The sequence below is a fragment of the Anser cygnoides genome, chromosome 8 (genome assembly GCF_040182565.1).
Source record: "Anser cygnoides isolate HZ-2024a breed goose chromosome 8, Taihu_goose_T2T_genome, whole genome shotgun sequence".
Classification (NCBI taxonomy): Eukaryota; Metazoa; Chordata; class Aves; order Anseriformes; family Anatidae; genus Anser; species Anser cygnoides.
Window position 1 is genome coordinate 7,172,311 of NC_089880.1, and position 25,604 is coordinate 7,197,914.

The 25,604-nt window shown below is 36.5% G+C and overlaps 1 long non-coding RNA gene across 2 annotated transcripts in view; it reads left to right on the top strand.

Moving 5' to 3' along the window:
• Positions 1-25,604, top strand: part of LOC106041951 (uncharacterized) — a 132,945-nt gene that overhangs the window by 73,478 nt on the left and 33,863 nt on the right. For both annotated transcript variants that reach the window (XR_001210829.3, XR_010833315.1), the window contains exons 4-5: positions 4,779-4,863; positions 5,842-6,013. This is a non-coding gene — a long non-coding RNA (uncharacterized lncRNA). The remainder of the gene's footprint in view (positions 1-4,778; positions 4,864-5,841; positions 6,014-25,604) is intronic.

Below are 25,604 nucleotides of genomic sequence, written 5' to 3' on the forward strand. Positions count from 1 at the left end.
GACTCAGTCATTTAGAGTAAAAATGTGGTCCCATAATCGTCAGCAAAAAGCACCCATTTTATTACTGGGGCCAGAGTCCCACTGATGTACCAGGCTCTTCCTGTGTACTGGCCTCAAGAGCAGCAGCACAAAGTCCTGAAGTTAGGATCAGTCATGGGATTTCAGCCCTTATCTCCTGTACATCAGCACATATTGCTGTGTGTATTCCCAAACAGTTTCTGGTGCTCTCTTTCATTTATTTGCAGGAATGAACTCTTGTCTTATGTGAAAAGAAGGATACAGAGTGGCAGTAAAAATTGTCATTAATGAACATACAGAGCAGATCCTGCTTTCACTTGTGCCCTTTCAGCTCCACTGAGATTGAGGTCATCTTGCCTCTTACCAGGCCTGCATCTCTTCCAGAAAGCCTGAGAGCCTTTGGGAGGATAAGTACCAGGACCAAGGAAGTGGGGGTTTATATAGAGGGACGTCAGAGCAGGAAGGAAAAAGTCACCTTTAAAGGACCACAGCAAGTGATGTAAGCCCTTACTGCAGTCTGTGGTAATGAAAGTAACTCAGAACAAATAAGTATCTGACTCAGAACCAAGATGCAGCTGACCCATTCTGAATGGGAACTAGATTGCAGTTAACCTATTGCATCACTAATTTAATCTTCCCAAGGGAAAGGGATGAGAGTTACATACTTTTTTTCTGCCTTTCAAAAAAAAAAGAAAAAAAAAGCCCAATACTTCAAAGAAGCGTCTAATGTTGGTAAATGTGCGCAGTAAGTACTTGATGGATTGAATGTATTCCCCCTTTTTGTGTGCTGACATCCTACACGCTGCACAGGGAGATTCTACAGATGTACAGAAATGCTGCACAGGATGGGATGTTTCTTTATGGCATTTCCGTGTGCTTTAAATCTCTGAAGAGTTTTCTGTGTGTGTGTTTTATATTGAGTCATTAAGTACAAAAACAAACTTATTCACAAACCAACTTTGATCTAGATTTCCTGTGATTTATCTCTGCTGTCTATAGCATGCACTGAAACCCTACCTGATTGTTATTAGCTCCCCAAATATTTATATCATTCCAGATAATCAATGCTTATCACACTTAATACAGATGTTACAAGTTCCTCAAAGAAAGGCACTGTCAGCATAATAGCATTTTAATTATTGCAGCATATGTTTTCAAATGGGCCTTTTGTTTACAGTATCAATTAAACAGAGTAACCATATATATCTAATTAATAGATGGTGTTAAAAGTATCGTACATGTAAATTACAGCTTTTGCCACAAAGTATATGAACCAATAAGGCAATGTCTTGGAGGTATTAATGCTCACTTAATTAATTTAAATCATGTTGCTAGTGCTGTTTTCTGTTCTCATTCCCTTGCGTTTGCACTCTCTACAGGATGTTTTTCATTCAACTGCTGTGTAAAACAAATTTGCTTGTGGGGGTTTGGTGATATAAAGTATCTGACTGGCACCAGTACATTAGTTATTCTACATGTAACTGAAAACATAAATGCAGTGTTTGGAGAAGTAGAGATAGCAGCATCTACTGGTTAGAAAGACTCAGAAGACATGGTTTTTGTTATCAAGTATGCTGTAAGTTCATGGGGAAGTTCAGCAGAGAACATGCTGAGCCTTTCTGTCCCTTGGCTTCCCGGCTTTATGCAGCGTCTTTACTCCCTGCATCTCTTTGAAGTTCTCTGAAAAGAAGTGCAACGTGTTTTGTTGTTGTTTTATTTTTTTATTTTTTTTAAAGAAATTTCAGAGAAAATTGCTGTTTTACCCACCTTGTAAGGAAAACTTGACATTCATCTATCTCCCTAATAGAATCTAGTCTAAGAACTTCACAAGGATATTTCTGTAGGCAGTTCGTTCATGCTTTAAAGAGGGAAATTATTTTTTGGTCTCTTTCTCTCTTAAAAAAATGTACTTGCTGTGAAAGATATCAGGAGCAAATTCTGCATTAAAAATATTGTTTATTTACTGCAGTTCCTAGTAGCAATTTACCATCACCTTGACAGAAAGGAACAATCCTTTCCTGGGAAGACAGATTAGTGTGGTGATCTTCCATACCTTAACTACATGCAATCACTGCAATCTCAAATCTGCTTTACTTGCAATCTGAAAATTGTAGGTAAGAGTTACATTTTGCCATGAATTATTATTATTATTTTTAATAGAGGAGCCTGCCATGTCTGGATCTGAAGTGATTTTGGAAAAACTTAAAATATTTGGTAAATATATAAAAGGCATACCTTGCTTTTTCAGGGATGTGTTTCTTCTCCAATTTAAATTATATATATATAATATTATATATTTATATATAATATTATAATAATAATATAATATATAATAATATATAATAATAATAATATAATTTAATAATATAATAATAATAATATAATATATATATAATATTATATATTTATATATATGTATACATATCCTCTTTATCTGATATTTGATAGCCTGGAAGTTTGAAAAACAAAAACATGGAAGTATTTCCCAGGTACAAAGACTATTGACCACAGAAATGGTTTAAAGCCAGGAGAAAGACAGTTCAAACAGAGGAAAGGCTCTTACCATGAGATTTCCCAAGGATCTGGATATTGGCCCCTTTATACATTTTAACATCTTTATATTGACAGAGTACAAGAATTGATGTATCAGCCATTTCAGCAGTCTGACCTTCAATGGCAACTTCATTCTGAGCTGTAGTAGAAGTCTTATGTACATGTCTTATTTACTTGCTGTAGCACTGGATTACGATGCAAGACATTTCTAGTTTAATTTACTAAATACTTCAATAAAACATTTAAAATAATGTTTATATACATCTGCTCATATTCTTGGTACTTCTAACTCACAATGCTTACAATATTCAAAGTTTTCTTGCAACTCCTGGCTTCTGGAGTCAATGGATTAGTTGGAAATTTCAGCTACTGTTCAAAACACAAGCTTCAAAAACACCTGTGAAATATGAATTTTTCAGTTAAGATTCAAAAAGCATATAACACCAAGTTAAATGTGTATTTAGAAGGAGAGAATAAGTTGGTCAAACATGTATTTGAGAATTTATAATCTGGCTGGATGTGTCTTTGCCTGCTATTTCTTAGCAGACATGCAGACCGAATATTTTACAAGTAGCTCTGGGCAATCACTGCAGATCTCTAGACTATATTTCTAGATTATATTTCTAGTTACATTATCTGTCAAAGGCATGTCTTTTCTGCTGGAAAATGATCTCTTATATATCACATTTACTGTTGGTTTACTGTTGGTTAGTAGAACTCAAGGAAGAATTTGGATCAGGGCTGTTTTTTTTTTTTTTTTGAGTTAGGCTTTTTTTCCTACAGGTTTGTTTTATACAGGACCTGTTCAGAAACACTTTCATTGTTGTTTCATACTTTGGCTTTATGAATTCAAAGAGATGTATTGAGCTCACTCAGATGGTTTCAAGATCATTGACCATCATCATAAGACTATTTATAGGTGCAAACTAAAAAGTAGGGTAAAGTGAAGTTGACTTAGTTCAAGATTGAATGCCAAATCTTATTCCTAGAGAAAAATTGCACATATACAGATAATCTTGGATGCAGTGGAAATTCATCCTTTTTGTGATTCAATTGATTGCTTTTGTACAACAGCTCTGCTGAAGGTTTCTGGCTCATGCTGTGTGAATGGCCGTCCCGTCCATATACAAATTGTACCAAATCAAGATTAACATTAGGTGCACTGATATTATATTCACTTCCTAGATGCATCAGTGAGAATAAAGGTCTAGCCATTGACCTGGAAATGTAAAAATAAAATAAAATTGGGGAAAAAAAGAAAAGACAATGTTAGTATTGCAAATTCCATTTTAAGATTAAGGAAGTAGTCATAGGAGGTAGTTTTGATCATGCATGCTCCTCAGTTGATTTCTACTTGTTACATACCTTCATCATCTCTTTTACCCCTTTTTTTTATATTTTTTAAAAATATAGCGAAGGGGTTTTAACTCTGATAGTTAACTTCAAGCTAAAACCCCTTATTCTAATGTACAGACGTATTTGTGAGCTGTATCCTCACTGAGTTCATCTACTTAATTGATCTCACTGAACAATAACAGCAGGAGATTCAGTGCCACTGAACCTGTGTGCGTTAGAAGGGCAGTAGATTAACAGCTGATCCACTGTTTTCTTTCAGCGTAGATTGGTTCTCCTCAAGTAAAGTTTTAGGTCACTTCTGGGGCATCATTGCAGGTAAATGAGCACTGATTTTATTAGCCTCCCTGGAAGATAAGAAGGTTTTAGTTTTAATGAATGCAAGATCAAATATTTGACAGAAAGTGAAAAGCAAAGACTGGAGGTATATATCTTAAAGTGAAAGAGGGAGGAGAATGAGTTTGAAAAGAATAAAACACATTGTTTAGTCAAAAAGAATGCTACAAAGGTCTCTGCATGAATCTTGGGTTCCAGGAGTTTCTGCCAATTCCTTTTATTACTATTTCAAGTAACCAGGTACATATGGCATGTTTGTAAGTAAAGCAGTCAATGAAGTTAGTTACACCTCTGCATTTATTACCTTACCCCTGAGTATTATTAACTTTTACATTCCCCATAAAATATAATTTATCACTTAAATAATTTGCTTTGTGTCAGGGTTCAGTGTGCTCCAGTGCTTTCCTGCTCATTAAATGAGATATTTTTACTTAATGAGCCCAGAATGTCCTTTGCATTTAACATTAGAATTGATTTCAAACACTCCATTTTTATAACATATTTGTGTGTAATTTCAGAATGTGGACTTCATCCCACAATCTTACACTGAAGAAAAAATGAGCTACAAAGAATAATGATCCATGAATTCTAGAGAGGGACACAGTAAGTATGGGTGAATAATTTGAAAAAAAAAAAAGAAAAGAAAAAAACCCCTCACTATTAACTACCTGTACTTTACATTCTTTGATCTAGTTTGAAAGTTTGACTTATTCTTTGAGTCTGATGTTGCAGTTATTACACACACAAAACTCCATCAGAAAAGTGCTTTTTTAAAGGACAGCAAGGTGCTGATTGCTATGAAATTAACAGAATATAAAATAATCCTATCTTTTGATGTACTCGTGTGGTATGCTGTGTCATGTAACAGGTATTCTTTCAAAGATAGACAGTTCACGTAGAAAATATGTATTCAGAGGATAAATGAATATCACGGAACTATAGCAATATCCTTCTAATGGGGATCTGATTCAGCTCTTTGTGAATACTCACTTAGCAATTAATCAAAAAATGTAAGTAGAGAAGTCGTCTGTTGTGCAGTAAATAATTTACTCATAACAGTTACTAGAACAAAAAAGCAACCCAAAATTCTGAGTTATCTCAATGATTCTAGAATAAACACTGTATCATTGCACTTTAAATTTTGCTACCAGCTAGATCTCAGGGAGTCAACAAATAGTTGAATCATGGATTCACAATTGGGTGTTCTATTGAGTTCCATTATAACAAAAGTAGCCATCTACACATCAGCAGCACACCAATAATGTGCTGAGTGCTAGTCTGATCAGTAAGGGGCTCTTGATCCATGTCAATAAGCATGGCAAGAAATGCTCAATAAAGGATAGTAAAGTTGAAATTTAATCCCATACAAAATGCTAATATTGTAATGTAAGTAATTTTTATTCTCAGTAAAAAAGTGAAAAAAATTAGTAACTTAGAGAATAAGCAAAAATAAAACATTGGTATATTTAACTGAAATTAGAAGTTTCATTTTCAGACAGTTTTCAGCCTTGTACGTGTACTTATCCACTGTTGCACTTTCTTGCCTGATTAACAGCTTGGGCCTCTCACTCTGTTCTGCAGGACTAGGTGCTTTGGCTGGACTTCTTTTCCTACGGGGCATGTGCAATCATACAACTGCCGTGAGTCAGCTTGGTGTGGTGGAAGCTTATCCTGTGAGATGTGCAATGGTTACCATGGCATAGAGTGAGCGAAGGAGCACAAGCACGTGGGAGCACAGGTCCCTTAACTGCAGGTAGGCAATCTGTGCCTGAGCGTAGCTGTTCAATACCTTCTTCACACCACCATTGTTGCCAAGGGAAATCTCAAAATTCTTATTCGACTGACTACCACATTATCGGATACAAGGATTTTGAATAATGACATAATAATACTTTATGAGGCCATGTCATGCCATATAAATCAGGGAAAAGAGGAACAGTTCCTTAACTGTGGTAATAGGAGTAGCATAGTAGTGTAATTATCCATACAGGTGTACTAAATATGAAATCTTTATCTTTGTCATGTAGTGAGAGAATAACAAACGTAAAATGTAGAATCAACTGTTGATTATAATTTAGTGAAGGGTGAACACACCCAGGTTACTTATTAACACTTTCACATAATTGTACAAGCTATTAAGTAACAGGCAACTCTGATACGGATTGGAGAAGCAATGTCATCAGATGGGTAAAGTATAAGGAAACCTACATTCTTCTTCTGGTGCTACCACCAGTGAGTGCATCATGTTCCCACAGAAAATCACTTTATTTTGCTTCTCCTTACTGTTCTTTGTCCATTTTGCCCATTTAAGCCGCAGAAAGTTACGACTGGTGCGTTTGAACCTGTAACCCGAATTAAGAATACGGTTTTCTTTTTTTTTTTTTTTTTGTCCCCCTATTTTTCACTGTAGAAAGAGGGAAGAGGTTTTTTTTATTTGGTTGTTTTTTTGTTTGTTTTCCCCTCAAAAAGTAGTACTACAGTTTGCTCCAGAGAAATACCGAAATATCACTTCAGATACTTAGTGAAGTCCAAAATGTTGTGGCATATTTATATGGACTGCTCAGACCTCAAAAGATAAAAGATATCTTTAGTAAAGAATCAGAAAAAAAAAAAAAAGTGCTCTTCATTTCATTACAGTTTTCAGGAGGGGTGCAAGGTATTTTAAATTTTGCTTGAATTATTTTACAAAATTATGATAATCGCTTACTGCTATGTTTCAAACTTCAATGCCAAATAATTTATCTTTTTAAAAGAAAAAAAAAGTGATTTCAGCAAAACAGCTAACTGAAATTGAAATCCATTAAAAATGAATTATCTCCTTTAATCTGGGCGAATGATAATTTGGTTGCTAAAAATAAAAATAGCGTGGATGCCTCAGTGTATGCAGAATGGAAAATGTGATGATTTCACCTACTTGAGAAACTACTGTGATGGGCCAGTAAGACTTCTGGGAGAGGGGTTTTCTACGTCGCTGAGTTAGAGTCAAAACTGGCCCAGGAGTTGCTATAAAACAGGAGCCTTCCTTCTCTTTAGCCTGTACCAGTCTTACTGAAAATGAGTTTTGAGAAAATGCAGAAATACTCTATAGGGGTCACTCCGTCTGTTCCTGTGACTGACCAAGACTTTCCATTTTATTACCTTGTGTACAGCTGAACATGGTACAGATAATTTTTTCCCACCAGGGAACTGCTAATACTGTTTTTTGATTGCTGTAATTATTTTGGTCATAGTGATTTGGCAGTGTGAGTTTAAGACTGGGTAAAAGTGTAGTTTCTTGTAGAAAGGCTCTGTCAGACCAGACAAAACCTGCAACTTACTGCAAACCACACACGTGATGTTTTGCAAAGCTGTCATCATTGTCCCTAATGAAAATGGACTGACAAGTGCCCTGCAGCCTAACTGGAGGATCTTCATACAGGGTTATCTCAGGAAAGTGAGGAGTACATCAATCTAGGCTAATACCCTGATATTCTTCTGCTATTCATATTTGCAAGTCTGAGACCAGAAATAGTTAAAGGGGAGATGGATGTCAGATGGGTACGTGTGTCTTTTAATCTGTATTCAGTGCCTGTATCAAAGGCTCCAATATATGTATGTGTAGGCAACAAATTTCACTTAGATTTATATTTGGTTTGTAAATCCACCATTCATAGTTGAGAAATAATCTATGCAGTTTCAGGAGAGGGTAAGATAAAGGTGCTTATCAGATTCCTATTGGGAATGGCAATAAGTAGTTTATAACCAGTTTCAGTTAACATAAGCTTTCCATAAGTAAGATACATAACTTTTTACATGTGTAGACTAAGGCCAAAGGCTCCCTTCACTCTTTGAGAGCACTGACATTAAATTTTTTATTAGTACCCGTGATGAATAATGCACTTGACTACAGTTTTGACTGTACCATTGAGAGAAACTACCATGTATTTCTTGGAGATGTTCATAAATAGCCAAGTCTAATGCTGAAAAAAGTTTTTTTTTTTTTTAAATTAATTACTTCTTTTCCAAGTTTAAGTTTTTTCACTACTGATGTGTGCGCCCTTTCTTGTAGCACTGGTATCCCAGTTGCTGCCATCATATTGTTTGTGTTCCTGTGGCTGGCTTTCAGGCTGTCACTTCTTTATGTCCTGAGGCTATGTGCTAGACTTTTCCAAAAGAGTCCTGGATCTAATATTGCTGCTGTCACACGCTTTGCCCATAGTGTGTCTACTTGCAAACGCTCACAAACTCTTGCAGAGAAATGTACACTGCAGTTTTTAAATCTTCTAAACACTAACAACTGTCTTGTTTCACATTACCTGCCTTGGTGTGTGAGTTCATTTGTGGGATTTGTGCACTCTCCTGCTTTTATATCCCAGATTCTTCACACTTTGCTATGAGTCTTTTAGTACTTGGACTGACTGTAGTATTTTGTTTGCAGTACTCCAATATTGGTTTCAATTCAGCTGGAATAACTTCCCTTCACTACAAAATTCCAGGCTTCATTTTAGATTGTCCGTAGCCTCTTTCTGGGTATTTTGTACCAAACTGCAAACACAATCTGTCTTTTTACCAGGAAGTTAACACTCCTCTCCCTATCATGAGATCATTGTAGTTCAGTCTGAGATCAATTACAGACCCTTCTGTGTTTTCTCTCTTTGTATTATTTGTGTGAAACTGAATTTCGTGGATTGGGAGCATATTGCCTGTTGACTGATTCAAATCTCTTTCTAACCACTGGAAGTTTTAAAGGAACTTGAAAGTAGACATTTGCTGAAAGCTGCGAGTAATACAGGGCAGACTTTTGTAGTGTCCCAAGGTCCTGAGAAGTGAAACTGCAGTAGGAAGTGCTAGCCAACCAATACATTTGATCTGAAATTCTGAATTTTCTGAATTTTGATCTGAAAATTGTAATTTAATTACAGAAAAAAGAATCTGTCAATGAAGCAAGTCCTGGTTTGCGTCTTAAAACTTTGCCAGTCTGCAACTATTTCCTTCTTTTACACATTAAGTGCACAATGCCTTCACGAGGAAAATGGGCTTGATTCTCATTAGACATTGTACTGTATTAACGGCTTTGTCTCACTCATATTTTATTCATTAAATAATATTTGTCAATGTGTTTTTCTATTTTAAACTCTTACTGTAAAAGAGAGCATTATCACCTACAAGCATTTGATTCCTAGAGTGAATGCCAATACTATCCAGTCATGCCATAGTCTCCTAATTATGCTGAGGGTTTCTTTCCTAACAGCATTTATTTTAGGGTGTCAACAATACTTCAGTTAAATGTAGTGTAAAGTGCACTTATTTAGCAAACTTGTCCTTCAGAAAAGGTTTTTTTTTTGTCTTTAAAACACCACTAGATTGTTTCTTTCTGTCAGTGCAGGATACAGTAGAAATCTTAAATCAATAACACTTTTTATTCCTACGCAACTGATGCATAACATCCTTCTTCACACAGAGGTTTAATGTGTTGTAAATTAATTATCTGGAATGAGTACAGGGTCAATGGACCTTGGTATGACTGGGTTGTAATGTTAAAGTGTTCCATTTCCTACCAGCCCTGCTCAGCTCTCTTGCCGAGTCTTTTTTATGTGTCAGTTATGCCATCTTCTGCAGTTTGTTCCCTTAAGTGTTGTTAATGCCCCTCTAGGGCTTGATCAATAGGAAAAATTTGCTTTACCATAAATTTGTCCAACAATTTTCTTTCTTCTGAAGACAGAGTATCTTCATTAACTGTATAATGTTTCTTAGTAAACTGCTCTTACCTCTTACAGAAGCTTAAAAGAATAGCCTTTCTTTTAAATCATATTGAAATTGCAAAAATTTTGAATAAGCAGATGCAGACCTAATTTTTGGTTTTAGGTACCTAAAAATAAATCAGCTATGCTTGAAGTTTCTGACAGAAGAAGTTCTGCTTTACTGCTTCTATGCAGTAAACCACATAGCTGAATAAAACTGCTATTACCTCTGAAAAAATGACAAGAGAGATTCTCGGCCATGAACAGTGCAATTAAAACAGGTGTTCACTGGGTTTAAAGTAGTCAATTTCCTTTAAAAATCAGAGAGGCCACCTCCATATTTTTTTTTTGAAGGCAGCTTGGCTATTAGTTGCTAGGGTAACAAGATCCAAGATAGTGAATAAGGCCTGTCCACGCTGCACTGAAGTATGGGGGTCAAAGATAAGAACGAAATGATGATAGGAACATTCAATTATAGATTGTTTCTATTTGTTTATTTTTTTTTACTGGAAGAAGGATGGTCAAAATATGTACGTTCATAACTAAAAAGGTACTGATACTGCAGCATTTTAATTGTCATTGCTGAGTAAAGGAATACACTAAAGTATTTAAGTAGCAAACACATCTAATCTCACTAAAAAAAATAGATACTACTTAAAACTCATGGCATGTTGGTGGGATCCATTTAATGTACTGTGCTGTGTCAATGTCACTTTCATAAACTTTTGCTGAAGTGCTTTTCCTACTGTATGTTGAATGATGTTGTCAGGACTGTGAGTCGGGGGTACGGTGGATTCAAGTCTACTTTACTTCCCTTGATGAAAAGGTCACTGCCACTTGTAAATCTGTTTTACTCCCTGCACAGTTGTTAGTGTCAAAGTCTGTCAGCTCTGTGGGATGTTAAAGTTATACAACTGTGGTAGGAACAAGGATCACAAATTCCCAGGTGGTACGTCCCAAGAAAAAGTCTCTGATCTCTGTGTAAAAGTTCTGTAGAAAGTTTTTCATCCAGGATTGTCAGCTCACTTTGGCTTGATTGCAGAAATAAACAACATTTCTGTTTCATGCCTCCCATCTGGTGGGCCTTCCCCGATGATAGCTCATCACAGGGCCACTTATTATGTCTGTAGCCCACAGTTGCAAGTGAAACAATCTCCTCTGCTTTATTTTTTTAAGGCTATGAGGGCTTCAATTAGAGCACAATTAAATCTTGGCCTGTGTTGCGTTATGTGATTATGTTTTGACAAATCATCACAATAGATCAGCATCACAAGTCCTCACAATTATTCATAAATTTGAAAAATACAAGAATTAAACAAGAAAGAAAACAACTGACCAATGTGGAGAAGGCGGAGAAGAACCCCCCAAACCAACTTTCTAACCAAAAAAAGTAACTCTTTTTTTTTCCCCTTACTAAGAACATCATCTGAGCTGTTTTGTGTGTACGTAAGGGAAGGCTATAATTCAGTGGTTAGCCAGTACAAATGGTCATAATTTACTAGTGAACTACAGCAAATGCAGCAAGAGCAAAACCAGCTGGAGTGCCAACAGTGGATGCATCCTGAGCTTGACTGACTGCAACATAAAGTGTTTTTCAGGTTTTGTACTCTGACTGAAGAGAAGATGGACATGAAGTTCTTTGCATGTGAAGTACGGCCAGTGCTTTTAGGTGGTCAATTGTTTGCTTAATCCAAAGGCCACTGCTAAGACAGAGTCTTGAGTTTTTCACGCTGTGAGGAATTTCCATGTGACCTTGCAACTAAATTGATTTTTGATCTGAGTGGAGTGGTGCGCTGCTGAGGAGACAGAATGGGACCCGAAGGGGGCAAACACTGAATCTTTTTGGCTTGACTTTCAGTCAAGGTAACTCACTGGGGTCTTGAAGGTGATGCAAGTAAACATCTGCCAAGTGAATCTGTGTGTCAAGGCAGCCATTGTGGGCCAACTGGGGTAGGCGGCTGTGGGTACATGTATATCAGCGTGCCAAGGAGCTATCAGCTTGAGAAGGAAGAGGGGACGCCAAGATTCTGGTTTCATTTTGCCTCATTTTTGACCAGAAAATGCTCTTCATCCATTCCTGGATCTGACCTAAAAGCTGCTCCATACATTCATTTCAATGATATGAAAACAGAATATTTAATACGAAGGTTTTCTTACTGTGTGTGAATGACTTGAGTGACAGATGAGCAAACAAACAAACAAAAATCACCCTAAAGTTTTAATTACTGAGGAAAAACAATTCACTTCCATCTCTGTTAATCACTTATTTTTATAGATATCTTTCAAAATGACAGCCAGTTTGCCTTTAAGATCACAAACATTTCTTCTTAATTCTCCTTCCCTGCCTCCTGAGGGAATTAGCATATAAAAATTCACCTTTTCCCTTTCTTATCAGATTTATTTCTACTGTTTGAAATTGCTTAAAAAACAAATCATAGATATTTTTACTTACATAATTAGAAAGCTGAATAGGTGCCTGTCATATCAGTGCTCGTATTTACCAAAGACTCACAATGTTAGACAGAGGGCATGTCTGAGGAATGTAAACAAACATCCACCTTATCAGGACTTTTACCACTGAGAAACAGAAAATAACATTTTTTCCTACCCTTCTGCCCTCCATTATCCCTCCAATTTCCTAGGCTTTTCTCAGTCTTCATATATTTTCTATTTTTCAACTTTTCTAGACACATGTAGATTAAGAACAATTAAGAATGGTAGGAATGATTCACCTAAGCAGGGAGAGAGGTTCCAGACTCTCACGTCTTCATATACCCAGAAGATGGGTATCTGGTATCTAGCTTTTTTTATCACTCAAAATTAAAATGAAGGCATGCATATATGGTAATGTGTTTGTATACACTTTGGGGACAATTTCATCCTTTATAAAACTAGATTCTCATAAAACAAATGCTATACATATTTCAACAGAAAATTATATATCTTTTTTTGAGAACACAAATCCTGGCATCTGAGTAATCAGATTTAATTTGGACAAGTCATCTACATATATTTCTGGGCAAAAAGGGAATAAAACCTCGGGCAACAACTCTGCTGGTATTTAGAGAGCTTTGGAAAAGTTGCTTATTGATCAAACCTACTGACTAAATATTTGAGATCATTTACAGACAACAAAATGTTTAGAGCCTTTTGTGGGACTTACAGACTTTCTGGAGAAAAGGTGTGCCTACACGTACAAATATCCTGTAAAAATTACTTTTCCATCCCCTTAATACATTTATTTTAATTACTGATTTTTAAAAACGATTATTAAAGTAATGTGGTCCTTCTGATAAATGAGAGAAAGATTAAATGCTCCTTGAGTCCATGAGTCTTATTTAGCCATCCCATTCTGCATGAAAAACAAATCCAAAATTGCCTTCTTGGATAGCCACTTTGCAGTTGTCTTGTTTGCTTTTGCATCTTTCTTGCCTGAACACCTGCGCAGCAGCATCTCCCAGTTATTGCTGATGCATGTCTCTCACATTTAGTCCTTGCCTTTCTTCAAATTTTCAGTTGTACTTTTACTGCTTCCTTTCATGACAGACGTAATTCCACCCCTCTGGACTTCCTAAATATATTTCTTATGTCAGTCTCCAGAGCTCTGGCTATTTTATCAAAGTCTGAGACTATTATTATGCATCCTCTCTCTTTTGTTGTATTTTTAATAAAGCTTTCAGCATAAAATGCAGTGAAATACCCTTTCACATTCATCATGGTTTTCCAGCTCTTCTGTCTGCCTCAGTCAGTGCCATCCAAGTCACAGCCTCTTCTGTTTTCTTCTTCCTTCTTATTCAAAGAAGGTATTAACTCTTTTTAACTTCTGTTCTTAAATCTCATCTGGAAACTTTCCTTTCCATCTTGTTTTACCAGATTTTGGAGTGCTCTGTCAGCTGGACTTGCATATGCTTTATGCTGTAGATGCAGTGACATGCTGGCAGGTTCCAGTGCAGCTTTGCTGGGTACTGCTGTAGTGTAGGCTGGGTGCAGTTCAAGGTTGCCTTTTCTTTTGGACTCTTAAGAGACTTCCCTGTCTTTCCTCCTGGGAGAAGGCGTACCTTTTTACTTTCTTATTGCTCTCTAGTCTCCAGAGTGAATATTGACTTGGCGGAGTTGAACCTTTCCAATTTTTCCTGAGCTGTTTACTTTTGTGTGAGAATAAAACCAGTTGATATACATAACGTGAACCAGACTAGGCGTGACGTTCCTTGGGCTGTCCAACCCCACAATGGGAACCTACTTACCAGTCCTAGCACATGAATTTATCAAAAAATTCCTTGTGTGAGTCCTTACTGGGGCAGCTCAAAAAAAAACACTTATTTGTGTGTCCAAGACTAAGGGACTTAATGCAGACATAAAATTTTGCAGTACATGTTTGAAATAGACATGAGGCATCAAAATGTTGTTGTTAGGCTGTATTTTTTTGAGAGAAGTACGGATGTGTGAGACCTACATCAATGGTTATGGAGTGAATAGACAACATTTTTAAAAACATGGTTCAGTTTTAAAAAGAGGCTCACACAGGACAAGAATGAAGTCCCTACTCTTTTGGGATGGGAAGCAGGATTTGATAAGGAGTAAAAAAATACCCAGGCCAAATCTTCAGCTGCTCTATTCCATGATAAAAGATCTTTCATAAATTATCTTTTCTGAATGGAGGCCCTCGGCTACAATAGTAATTCAGGCTGGGAATGAGAAAAGAAATGCTGATCGAATTATGCTGAAAAAGAGAAAGTATTTAAATGTTCTTAATTTGTGATAAACTTTCTGCTCTGATAAAAACAAAAACAAAACAAAAAACTTATCCTTTAATTTGCAGAAGCATAAAGTCTTTAAAAAGAATGTGTTACAAAAACCTGTAACACTTTAAAACCAGGTTCACCTAATTGCTCTTCTGCAGGCATTTTGAAGGAAAACAATTAAGATGAGCTAATGTATGCGTAAGTGCTAAATATTTGAAACATTCACAGCCACGGCCACATGACAGCAATCCAGCCCTTGGGGTCAAGCTGTTCACTGGGAATTTCAGTGTGAGGAATCTCTGGCTAGCTAACCTGCCGGGGAAAAACTGCCAGCTCTTCATTCCCTAACCAGCATATGCTGTGCCATGTTCATTCAAAGAAGCTGGGCAACAGACCCTTGTAAACTGTCTTTATTACTAAGATACTAAGCAGACTAATTTTCCAATCTGCTTCTTCTGGAACCATATATCTAATCATGTCAATCTTTTTATTGTTTCAACTGCAAGCTTTGGGTATGGCCCCACATGTTTAGTGGTATTCTACATTATTTATACCAACATTTTGATGTATTGTTTTATATTGCAAAAAACAGTGACACATGATTTCCTTCATATAGCTGAACCAAAAAAAAAAAAAAAAAAGAGAGAGAGAGAACAAAACCCTACATCATTTCCATACCCTCATCCTCCACTTACAGTTGTGATCTAGGTTGCCCCTATTGTTGGTTAATGTATGAATAACAGTGCATTTGCAACATGCGATCACATTTTACTGCAGGAATAAAGCAAGGTCAAAATAATATCTAACGTTCAGGCAGCATGCTGGTTCTCTCCCCATCAGCAGACTATTCTTAAATAAAGGCAACAAATTAGCATTAAAAGCTCTCCACAACAAGATGTGCTAAAATCAGACTGGATGCTCAGTGACCTGTGGAGAGAAAAACAAATGTAATACATGGCTTTCTAGTGCTCCCAGTCCCAAGTGCTGGGAGTGTCAATTATGTCACTACAGCTTTTCAGATGTGGAACTGTCATGACTCAAGAAAATAACAAGAAAAAGAGAAGAAAAAAATAAAAGAATAAACTCCAGATGCAAGATGAGAGAGTGTTGCAAAAGGAGAGTGTTTTGCTCCAGCACTGGGTTTGAAGGGGCTGCCGTGTTTAGTGCAATGGGAGCCAGCTTCCCTGCTTTGTCCTCTGAAGTGGCTCATTGCAGAACAGTAATAGTATATCTTAATAAGCATAACACTGTGAACTGAGGCATATTTTTGAGTCAGACACATGGGAGGGAAACAGAGCAGAGCAGACCTGTGTTATTTTTAATGGAGCATGTGTTTGTCTTGTAAGTGTGTCAGAAGAAAAGGAACAGGTCTCAGGTTTCTTCTCACCATGTCTAACGTGGGATGGGCGCTCTGCCTCTCCAAGTGAGTTTAGTGGTCTTTGATATTACAAATGACACAGGACAGTCTGGACTACACTTGCACCACACATTCTTTTCTACTGTTTGTGAATATCAGTGTTCATTTGAAGCTATCCTTCAGATGAAGTGCTTTAAAAACCACAAAGACAAAGATAGTTTTCATTAGATAAAAAAGATGATAATGAGACTCTGTCCTTTTCCCAGACTTATTGAGTATGTGGTGGGGGATGTGTTCTGCAGGAAAACATATTTCCTTTTACATTCACCTGGAAGAGAGATCTTGTGGTGTGGAATTGATAGCTATCATGTATACCGTACTGCAACCACTCACCTCTCATTCATAACATCAAAACCAGCATTAGAGTAAAAATGTTTGCAGTGAAATTCCAAAGGGCATTTTGAGTTTCAATTAATATTGATAATGGTTTCTTTAATAAGTCTTGGGTCAAGATGTATCTTAAAACTATTTTCCACATTGCACAGAAAGTATATTCTGTCTTTGTGATATGACTGGATCTAGTCTTACGTCCAGCAGCCAGCTGAGGCTGCTTGTCTATTATAGTCTCTTCCACCATTCCTAACAAATGAACAAATAGCTAGATGCCCTGTGAAACATTTTAAATAGAACTGTCTCCTGGAAAAACTCTTACTGACAGAGACAGGTTCGATCCAGATCAAGGGAACCTGCTTTGGGATAGAGAAGATCAATACCAGTCACTGGCTTTTTTCTTTCTTTCTTTCTTTCTTTTTCTTTCTTTCTTTCTTTCTTTCTTTCTTTCTTTCTTTCTTTCTTTCTTTCTTTCTTTCTTTCATTTTATTTTATTTTATTTTATTTTATTTTATTTTATTTTATTTTATTTTATTTTATTTATTAAGAGGAGGTGAGGTAAGGATTATGATGAATAAAGTAAAGCAGAAAACAAGCAATCTATGAACTGAAGTGCATCCTTCTTATTAAACCTTATTGTGCTCTTAAAGCAGTAGCAGAAGCTGTTGCTATGAACTCTATCATGCAAGAGGCTTTCAAAAAAGCATTTAAAACTATATATTAGCTAGAAACCACTTTGTCCACAAATTCTGAAAGAGCTGAAAGTAGCTTTTGAAAAGGAACCAATGTATTTGAAAAGGAACCAATATATTTCATGGCAGAGTAAATTAGCTGCTATTTTTTACTTTTTGAAGTGTTTGATCAAAATCCAGTGCTGAGCACAAGTGTCTTAAATTAATTCTATTTAGTGTGCTTCTCTGTTGGTTAGAACCTGGATCCTCTGACCTGGATCCTATATTACTAGCTGCCACACTTTCCTGCAGTCTTCTCTGGTATATGCATGAGAATGACATGTTTCCAGCACCAGCTGGAGGCGCTAAGGTTAGGTTTTTATGTTTGGAAATAATGCACAGGTTTGTGTGAGCTAGACAGATCAAAACTATGATTGCTTTCTTTTATTCTATTTAAACAGCATTATCTACTCTGATTTCACTTAACAATGAAGGTGCCAATTAAGGGGAAAGAATAATCACCAAGACCAAATCATTCCAGTAATGGAAGATTATAAAACAGAATTAGAATGTTTTTACAAAGCAATGCTAGCATTATAGCCACAATATTCTCCATAGCCTTTGGCGAGGTCCAGGAATTCAGCCTACAATATAATCAATCCTTTGCAATCCATGAGTACTAAATTCATCATTAAAATGTTGTTCTACCCTTCCCAAACCTTCTATGTAACAAGCATCTGAGTAAGATGAAAGGCATTTATTACAGGTAACAGCCTTAAGGAAAGCAAAAAGAGCAAATCTGGAAAACATATGCATATTTTTCTGGAAATGGCTACTTTTCATAAAACATTTAGTGAGTTCAAGGTCAACTTGTTCTCTTTCTGTATACTATTCATATCAGGCATTTGACAACTCAGTGACAGTCAATCTAGCAGCTGAACTGAATATATTGGGTCATCCAGTTTAAATAAAAGCTAAATCTTCATTGTGGAATGATCACAACAAAACCAAGAACAACAAAAATCTTTACTGTTTCTGACATTGCAATTAAAATCTAACAAATACCATTACAAAAGAGAGGAAATAGATCTAATGTCAGTAAAAGGGAGCTACTTGAGCAAGCATATGTGTAAATGACAGGAGATTATGGTCCTTCACACCATAGTGTGAATCTTCTTCTAATTTAAGTGAAATGTTGCGATCCTGAGAATTCTACAGATTTTTTTATTTTGCAGTATACATATGAGAAAGGGCACCATGCCAATAAGACATTCAAATTTCACAGTTACAATTATTCTGGACTTGCCTTCTCTTTTCACCCTCTACACAAGACCACCCTGAAGCCTATTCCCAATATTGACTATTTCTCAATATGCTCTGTTCTTCAATAAAACGTATCCCATGGTGACTATTGTCCTACTGAAAAGTAACAATATTACCTTCATTGGATTGGAATCATGAGATTGTCATCTAATTTCAGAGCTGGTGAAAACAGCAGCCTGGAGAGACAGCCAGACATATATTTTGGAAACCTCAGGAATCTTTTGTATCCATGCAAATTCTGAGGCCGAGTCCTTTGGTAATTTCAATATTATTTCTCCCTGTAGTTGCTGTCACCATCAATCTTAATTTAAAGAATTTATTCTCTGTCCATGTATGGAAATGCATGGCTTATACCCATCTTTTATAAAAAAACCTCCTAACTAAATAAACAATAATCTGATACAGTATATGTTGAAGACAGATGGTCCTAAACAACGAGCTCATACTTTCTCTCCACCACTTCCAAATTGCAAAGCTATTTCTAACATAGTGAAAGTACATCATATCACCGATTGCCTTCTCTGTTTCAACAAGATATACAATAAAAAACAACTAGCAATTGTTTTGTGGGTGGGTTCACAGATTAAAGATCAACTATAAATTGAGAGGAGTATCAAGTTCACAATATACTTTGTTCCTTTTTGGAAACCATTACCTGGTTTTGTTTTTAAAGCTGCCACAGGTTTTCAACAGGATTCTTACTCTGAGAGCTCCATATCTTTCATCAGCTAGCACCCACTGAATGACTACCATTGAAGTTAGTGTCAAATTCTTCTGCAGACATTCAGTTGGACTCTCTGCAGGGATTTAGCTGAAAGGACTCACTGGAGGAATGATATTCCTAACAGTCACACCTCCGCCACCCTGTGTCTTTCAAATATCAGCTGTAAATATTTTGAGTATCTTCATTATTTAAAATTTTAGATCTCTTCCCCAATTTTGTAAGGTATTTTCGAAGTGGCTTTCTGCCTACAGTTATAATATATGCCTGCAGTCCAGGAAGACAGCTGACGAGCACAGTGAATCTTGCTTTATATTTGGAAACATCTGCTGTTTCATTTCCATGATGCACAGTGACGTGCTGTTTCAAGAGGAAGAACAGTCTGGTACAGGAGGCATTAGTTTCTGGTTATTTAATATGATGCTGAAGTTGGGATTCCTCTAATCTAACTCTTCTAAATCACCCTTTGCTGGTACGTCTCCATTGAGTAAAGGACTCCCAAAGAGCTGCTTAATGCCTCCTTGACTGTCAGACCATTTGCCAAGGCAATGACTGCCACCTCTAGTGAGCCTGCCTTTTCTGCTCTTCTTCCAGGTTGTTTTCTCATTCTCAAAAGAGAAGACATGTAGGCAATGTAACCCTGATGTGGAGGCAAAGCAAGTAAATTGACTGGTGGGACTTATGTTTAAGGAGTCTCTGGATTCAATGTGACCTCCTAGGGATATAGGAAAAGTTTTCCTTTACTACGTGTTCTACAAAGCAGTCATACCAAAAAACAGCTGTTTTCAAACATATGAAAACTGGGATGCATATTAAGGGAAAATGTCCTTTGATGAATCAAGAAAATTTGGCAAAATTTTGTTCATGATAGTGGCAGAGGAAATACTGTTTTTGAATAGTCTATAATTAATTTGAGCTGAAAACTGTTGCACCACTTTATGGGTAGGTGAAGCAAATGATTTGTCTTTGGTGGTAGGGATAGTTTTAACTCTTATCTTCAGCCAACTGAAAAAGGCCTATTTCCATGATGATCAACAGCAGATGAGTGCTGGATCCAGGATGGTAAGCTTGCTACCCCTGTGGTCTGACCCAGCGCTATTATGCTTATGGACTTTTATTCCCATTAAAAGACTGGAGTTGAACCTTGGATAGGTTCAGAATGAGACCATATTTCTTTTGTTCTTTTCACTAATAATTGTTAATGGTAAATTTAAATTGGATCCAGAAGAGAGCATGAGTGCTTAGGAAAACTGAGCACGTTTGTGTGGTGCTGGCTGGGGTCTGGATAGATCTCCTGAGTTTGTCTGTCTTCAATCACACTGCGTGCACAGAAATTTTAGACAATGTTGAAAAAATATTATTTTGAGAACCATTTGTACTAATTTGTATTTAAAACTCCCTCATGCATTCATTATGTAGAATCTTTACAATATATACATAACTTTTAGAGCAATGTAATTATGTAGGCCAGGAATTCTTTAATTTAAAAGGCTGGGACGGGAAGAGCTGCCTATTTCTACAGGGAGGGTAGACTTTCTTTTCCTCTTTAATTTAGATGTTGGTGGAGTCTTTCTTCAGTGGAACTAAGGAGGAGTACATTTTGATCTGATTCAATTTGATTTGTCTGACTTCAGAATCTCTGTGATCAAAACTACAAAAATCAAACTATTCTATGAGCTGAACTGAAAGAAATACAATATAGCAATATTTTTTGGTCCTAAATGTTATGTCAAGGCTGTCTATCAATAATTCAGCTCATATATAAAATATTCTTGCAAATAAGATACGGTACTTCAAAGGACAAATGATCAGCGCAGATATATTTTCAAAAAATATCAGTCTCACTGTTTACTCCATTGAAGAGTGAAAGAAACCTGAGGGTGAAAAATAAAACAATGCAAGGTTTTATGCTTGGAAGGAAAAATGATTCACATTTGGAACAGGTAGACTTCTAGCATGGAATGTGTCTTAATTATTCTATTGCTTTTTCTAATGCTGTAATCGAACTTACAGCAGATAAAAAGTGCCTAAAGAAATTAAACATCTTTAATGGCAAAAAAAGCTTAACTATGGAAGAAATGTATTACAAGTGTAGTGTACAATAATGAAATGGGCTGTGCCGAGGTAATGAACTCCAAAACAGAGAGCTAGAGATGAAAAAATAAAAAGAATTTCTTAAATCTCATTTAGAATACACAAAAGAATCAATACCTTGAAAAAAATCTATGAATTTGCCCTGAGGTGAAATGCTAAGGTGGTGGGAAAAGTGTTTATTGTAAGATGACTATGTAAAATCCCTGCATTCATAGAAGCATGTTTCATGATTTTTTTTTTTACAGCTTGTTTCATGTTCACTTACATTATTTAGCAATGGGTTACATCTTCACCTTCTAAACAAGCTGAAGTGGCATTCTTCAGGTATCCATAAAGGAAGGAGTGACTGCTTATACCAGTGATTTTTAAGAGGTATTTTTGTTTTTGGAGTGATAAAAGTTATATCCCAACACCTGCAGCACTGCCTTCCTCTACTTTAATAAGATATGATTTAAACATCTAGAAATCATCAGATTGGCTTCAAAGCCATGGGTTAGAATTTAAGCGAGTACATTTGGCATGTCTAACCTTCCAGGCCTCGCGGTTTTAGAAGTCACATTCTAACTTTTCCCCATGATCTTAAGTATAGATGATTTTTTTCAATAAGTACTGGATTATTTTACACAGTCATGTGACTCTAGAAGTTGATGCTGAAGCATGCCCATCATAAGAAATTCAGATGCTACAGTAACTTGTGGTAGTGTATTGTTTTAAGTGTCATTTTGAAGGAGAAGGTTAAAGAAACAAGCAAACAAAATAACAAAATACTTTCTTCCAAGCCTGTTTTTATTTCTTACAGAGATCATCTCTGTAAGAATGATTTTTTCCTCCAGGCCTTTTTTTTTCCTTTTTTTTTCTTTCTTTCTTTCTTTTTACAGCCAGATCCCTGTTAAACAGGGACCTCTGGCTGTTACAGACCTCTGGCTGTTAAATTTCATTTTCATATCTGTATAAGGAACAGTGAAGATAAAACCTCCTGAAGAAACTACCAAAGCTTGCACTCATCCTGCAGGGACATTTTGGTGGGTTTCCGCTGCAGGCCTTCGCACAGCTGGGGAAATGGGTATTTATCCTGATTTCCTAGCACCCCTACTAATAATGTCTTTTCATCCAGACTTACTTGTTTCTCCAGAGATCATTAGCACTATTGGTGATACACAACTTTATATTCCTCTAGGCAGCTAGCCAACTTTACTGACCTAAGCAGTTATGAACCAAGATTTCCCTATGGCCAAGACTAAAAAGGGAATATCATCAATGTCACAGAAAGTTTCTGAATTGGGAAAATGATGGGGCCACCTCACAAGTGAGAGATCATACATTGTTTCCAAGGACCCCATCAAACTTTCCAGAGGAACGAGACTTGGCTGGAGCAAAGGGCAGCTATCTTGCGTCCTCCCTTTCAGGTTACCCCATGGTCCTCATGTGCCTTTCAGCCCCCACGGAGCCATAGCATTTGAGGTAGGCCTCAAGCTACATGTGTTTACATTTTGAAAAGTGTTGTACATACCTATGATCAGAAAATGTAGATTTCCTCAGGGAACTGCATGCTGTGATACTTGAGCGTACTCCAAGAGAGGCGATAAAATAGTACAATAAGAATACATCTACTACATCTATTGGATAGGCTCAACCTTGCCTTGGTAGTTAGTAAAGATCTTTAAAAAAACAATATTGATATGATGCTAGTGTAAACTGTGAAAGTAATATTAACCCAGTTGCCTCACCAGCCACGAGACAAATAATCCCAGCAAGGGATTGCTGGATCCAAAGCAGAATAATCAGTGTATTGGTGAAATACAGGGACTGAATGCACCAGTGAGTACAGGTGAACCTCCCCCTTTCCCATTGTTATTCCAAATAAGAAAGGTGAATTTTCAGGTTCATAGTGTTGCTCCTTTCCTCCTCTTGCTTCATCTCTTTACTCCTTCCCTCTCCTACCCATTCAGAGTGGCAGACAATATAACTTCGTAAGATGTTTTGGTGTGGGTATGATGCTGAGATGGGATTTTTGTTTTTTCATTCTTTTGGTGAGGGAAGCTGAACAGACTCATATAGACGGATGGGTGAAGTGAAATAGAATATTACAGGATAATCTTCAACCTTTGATGAGGAAAACGAGATACAGGATGCCCGCTGTTTCATTGACATCCATGAACAAAGACATAAAAACATCCAAACCTCACTGTGAGAAAGAAAGTTAAGGGGACCCCATGATGACCCACAGCTACAATTAGAAGGGTGGCCCTGGTGGCCATCAGGACAACAGGGATCCCACTTAAGTATCCCTGTGTGGCTGCAGGAGAGACTGTGCCTGGTGCATGGGGAGCAGCAAAGAGTGTTTGGTGAGTTCTCAGAGCGATGTTTTCCTCTTGTTTCTGCATAAGAGGTAATATTGACTTAAACAAAAATCATGTAAAACGGGTAGAACACAACTCCATGTTTCCTAATTTCTGTAGTAATTTCATGATTATATTTCTAAAAGAAAGGATGCATCTTTATTTTCATAATTAACAGGAAATACATGTTATACATTAAATGTGACACAAGAGAGATGAATTATGCAGTAAGCTCAGTGTGTGCTGATCAGCACAAAGCCCAAGGCACATTCAGCAGAGTTTCTATGAAGATCTGTAATGAGTTTCAAGTACATCATTTCCTGATGGAGGGTAAGAAAACATCCATCAATGCTAATTTTCCCACAGTTTTTAGCTTTTTATGAATACTTTACAGCTTACAAAAAAAGAGATGAATTTCTAAAGTGCAACTTGAGAAAACTCTTTTAGTAATTAGAGAGCATTTCTAGCCAAAACTAATGAGGTCTGAACCTTAAACATGAGTCTGGTTCAAAGTTGACAAACCCAACCTCTGTTGTCTTCCAAAGGCTTAAATCAGTTCTCCAAATCTGAACGTGGATATTTTGCTTTCTTCTTGAACTCTAAACCAGGGTTGTTATTTTGCCTTCAAAAGGTCATTTCAATTTGAATATAGGTGGTAGGCTCATTCCTGATTCTGTATTAGTGTTTCACAGGATTAAGGATTTTAAATTATCTGAAAAAGTAAATTTTGCTTTTGATTGGGACACCCCTATACGAAGATTGAGGGCTCTGTGAAGTAATGGTGACTTTGTAGTAGTGCACTTGATCATATGCATCAGCTAACTCTTCTCTTAAGTTTCTGGAAAGCTGTTGCAGCAAAGACATTCGGACATATTAGGAGTAAGGTACTAGATTTTAGATAATGACAAGAAGAAGAAAACAACTTTTCTAGTTAGAAAACTGTCCATTTTATATTAAATCTATTTGCTTAATTGCAGACTTCAGATAACCTAAACCCAAAGCCTGTGAATATTTTCCAGCTAATGCATGCTGCTTATTTAGTGAGGAGACATTAAATATATTCTCTTTATATAAACATAATATTAAACATATAGTATAAACATAATATATTAAATATAAAAATAATTCCTGTTATAGCATGGTAATTAACCCCTTAAGATCCTAGTGATTTTGGAGAACTTAGAGGTGGTTGGGTCAAGAGTTCTGAAGAGCTTTCAGAAGAAAGTGCTAAACCGGTTTATATGGAGGATACATCAGAGTCTGAAATGCATATATGGTTGGACCATGAGCTTACACTAATAAATGCATCAAAGCAGAGCAGAAGGCCATGCTGCCTTTCACAGTGTGTGTGGGACAATTACAGGAGGATGAAATCAGCATTCCTCCTACCAGTTATGCCATCTTCCTTCTTCCCACATCTCAATAGCAGCAACAAGCACAAGAGAAACCGTTGTCCTCTTTGCTCAGTAAAACTTGCCCTAACAAATAACATCTTGTTATTTGACTGTGTCCATCTCCTGCTTATGTCCCTCCATAACGTTAAATGAAAGATCTGTCAGGTCACCACTCTGATTTAATGATAATTTACGATGATATTTTGTAAAGATAGAATTAAGTAATGTTTAAGTTTCTTAACACTGACTTCTTTCCAGCATCTTTCACTTGAACTAGAAGGTTTTTCTATATGCACTGAGTAGACTTTATTTGATGAATCACATAATCAAAAGTCATGACCTGTTGAAGGTAGGAGATGAACAACACCAAACAAAATAACTTCAGGTATACATAAAAAATGAAAAAATGCTCTTAGTAATTAAAGACACTTGAATTTTGCAAGACAATCCTCACTTTTCAAATGTGCTTCAGTTCCAAAGCAGAGCTCCTTTCAATCATGTTTATGTTTTTGTTAGTATTTACAGACATTTATGCAAATAGGTTTTTGTTCACAAAAGTGTTTTAAGGAAAGACAGCTTTGAATGAATCCAGG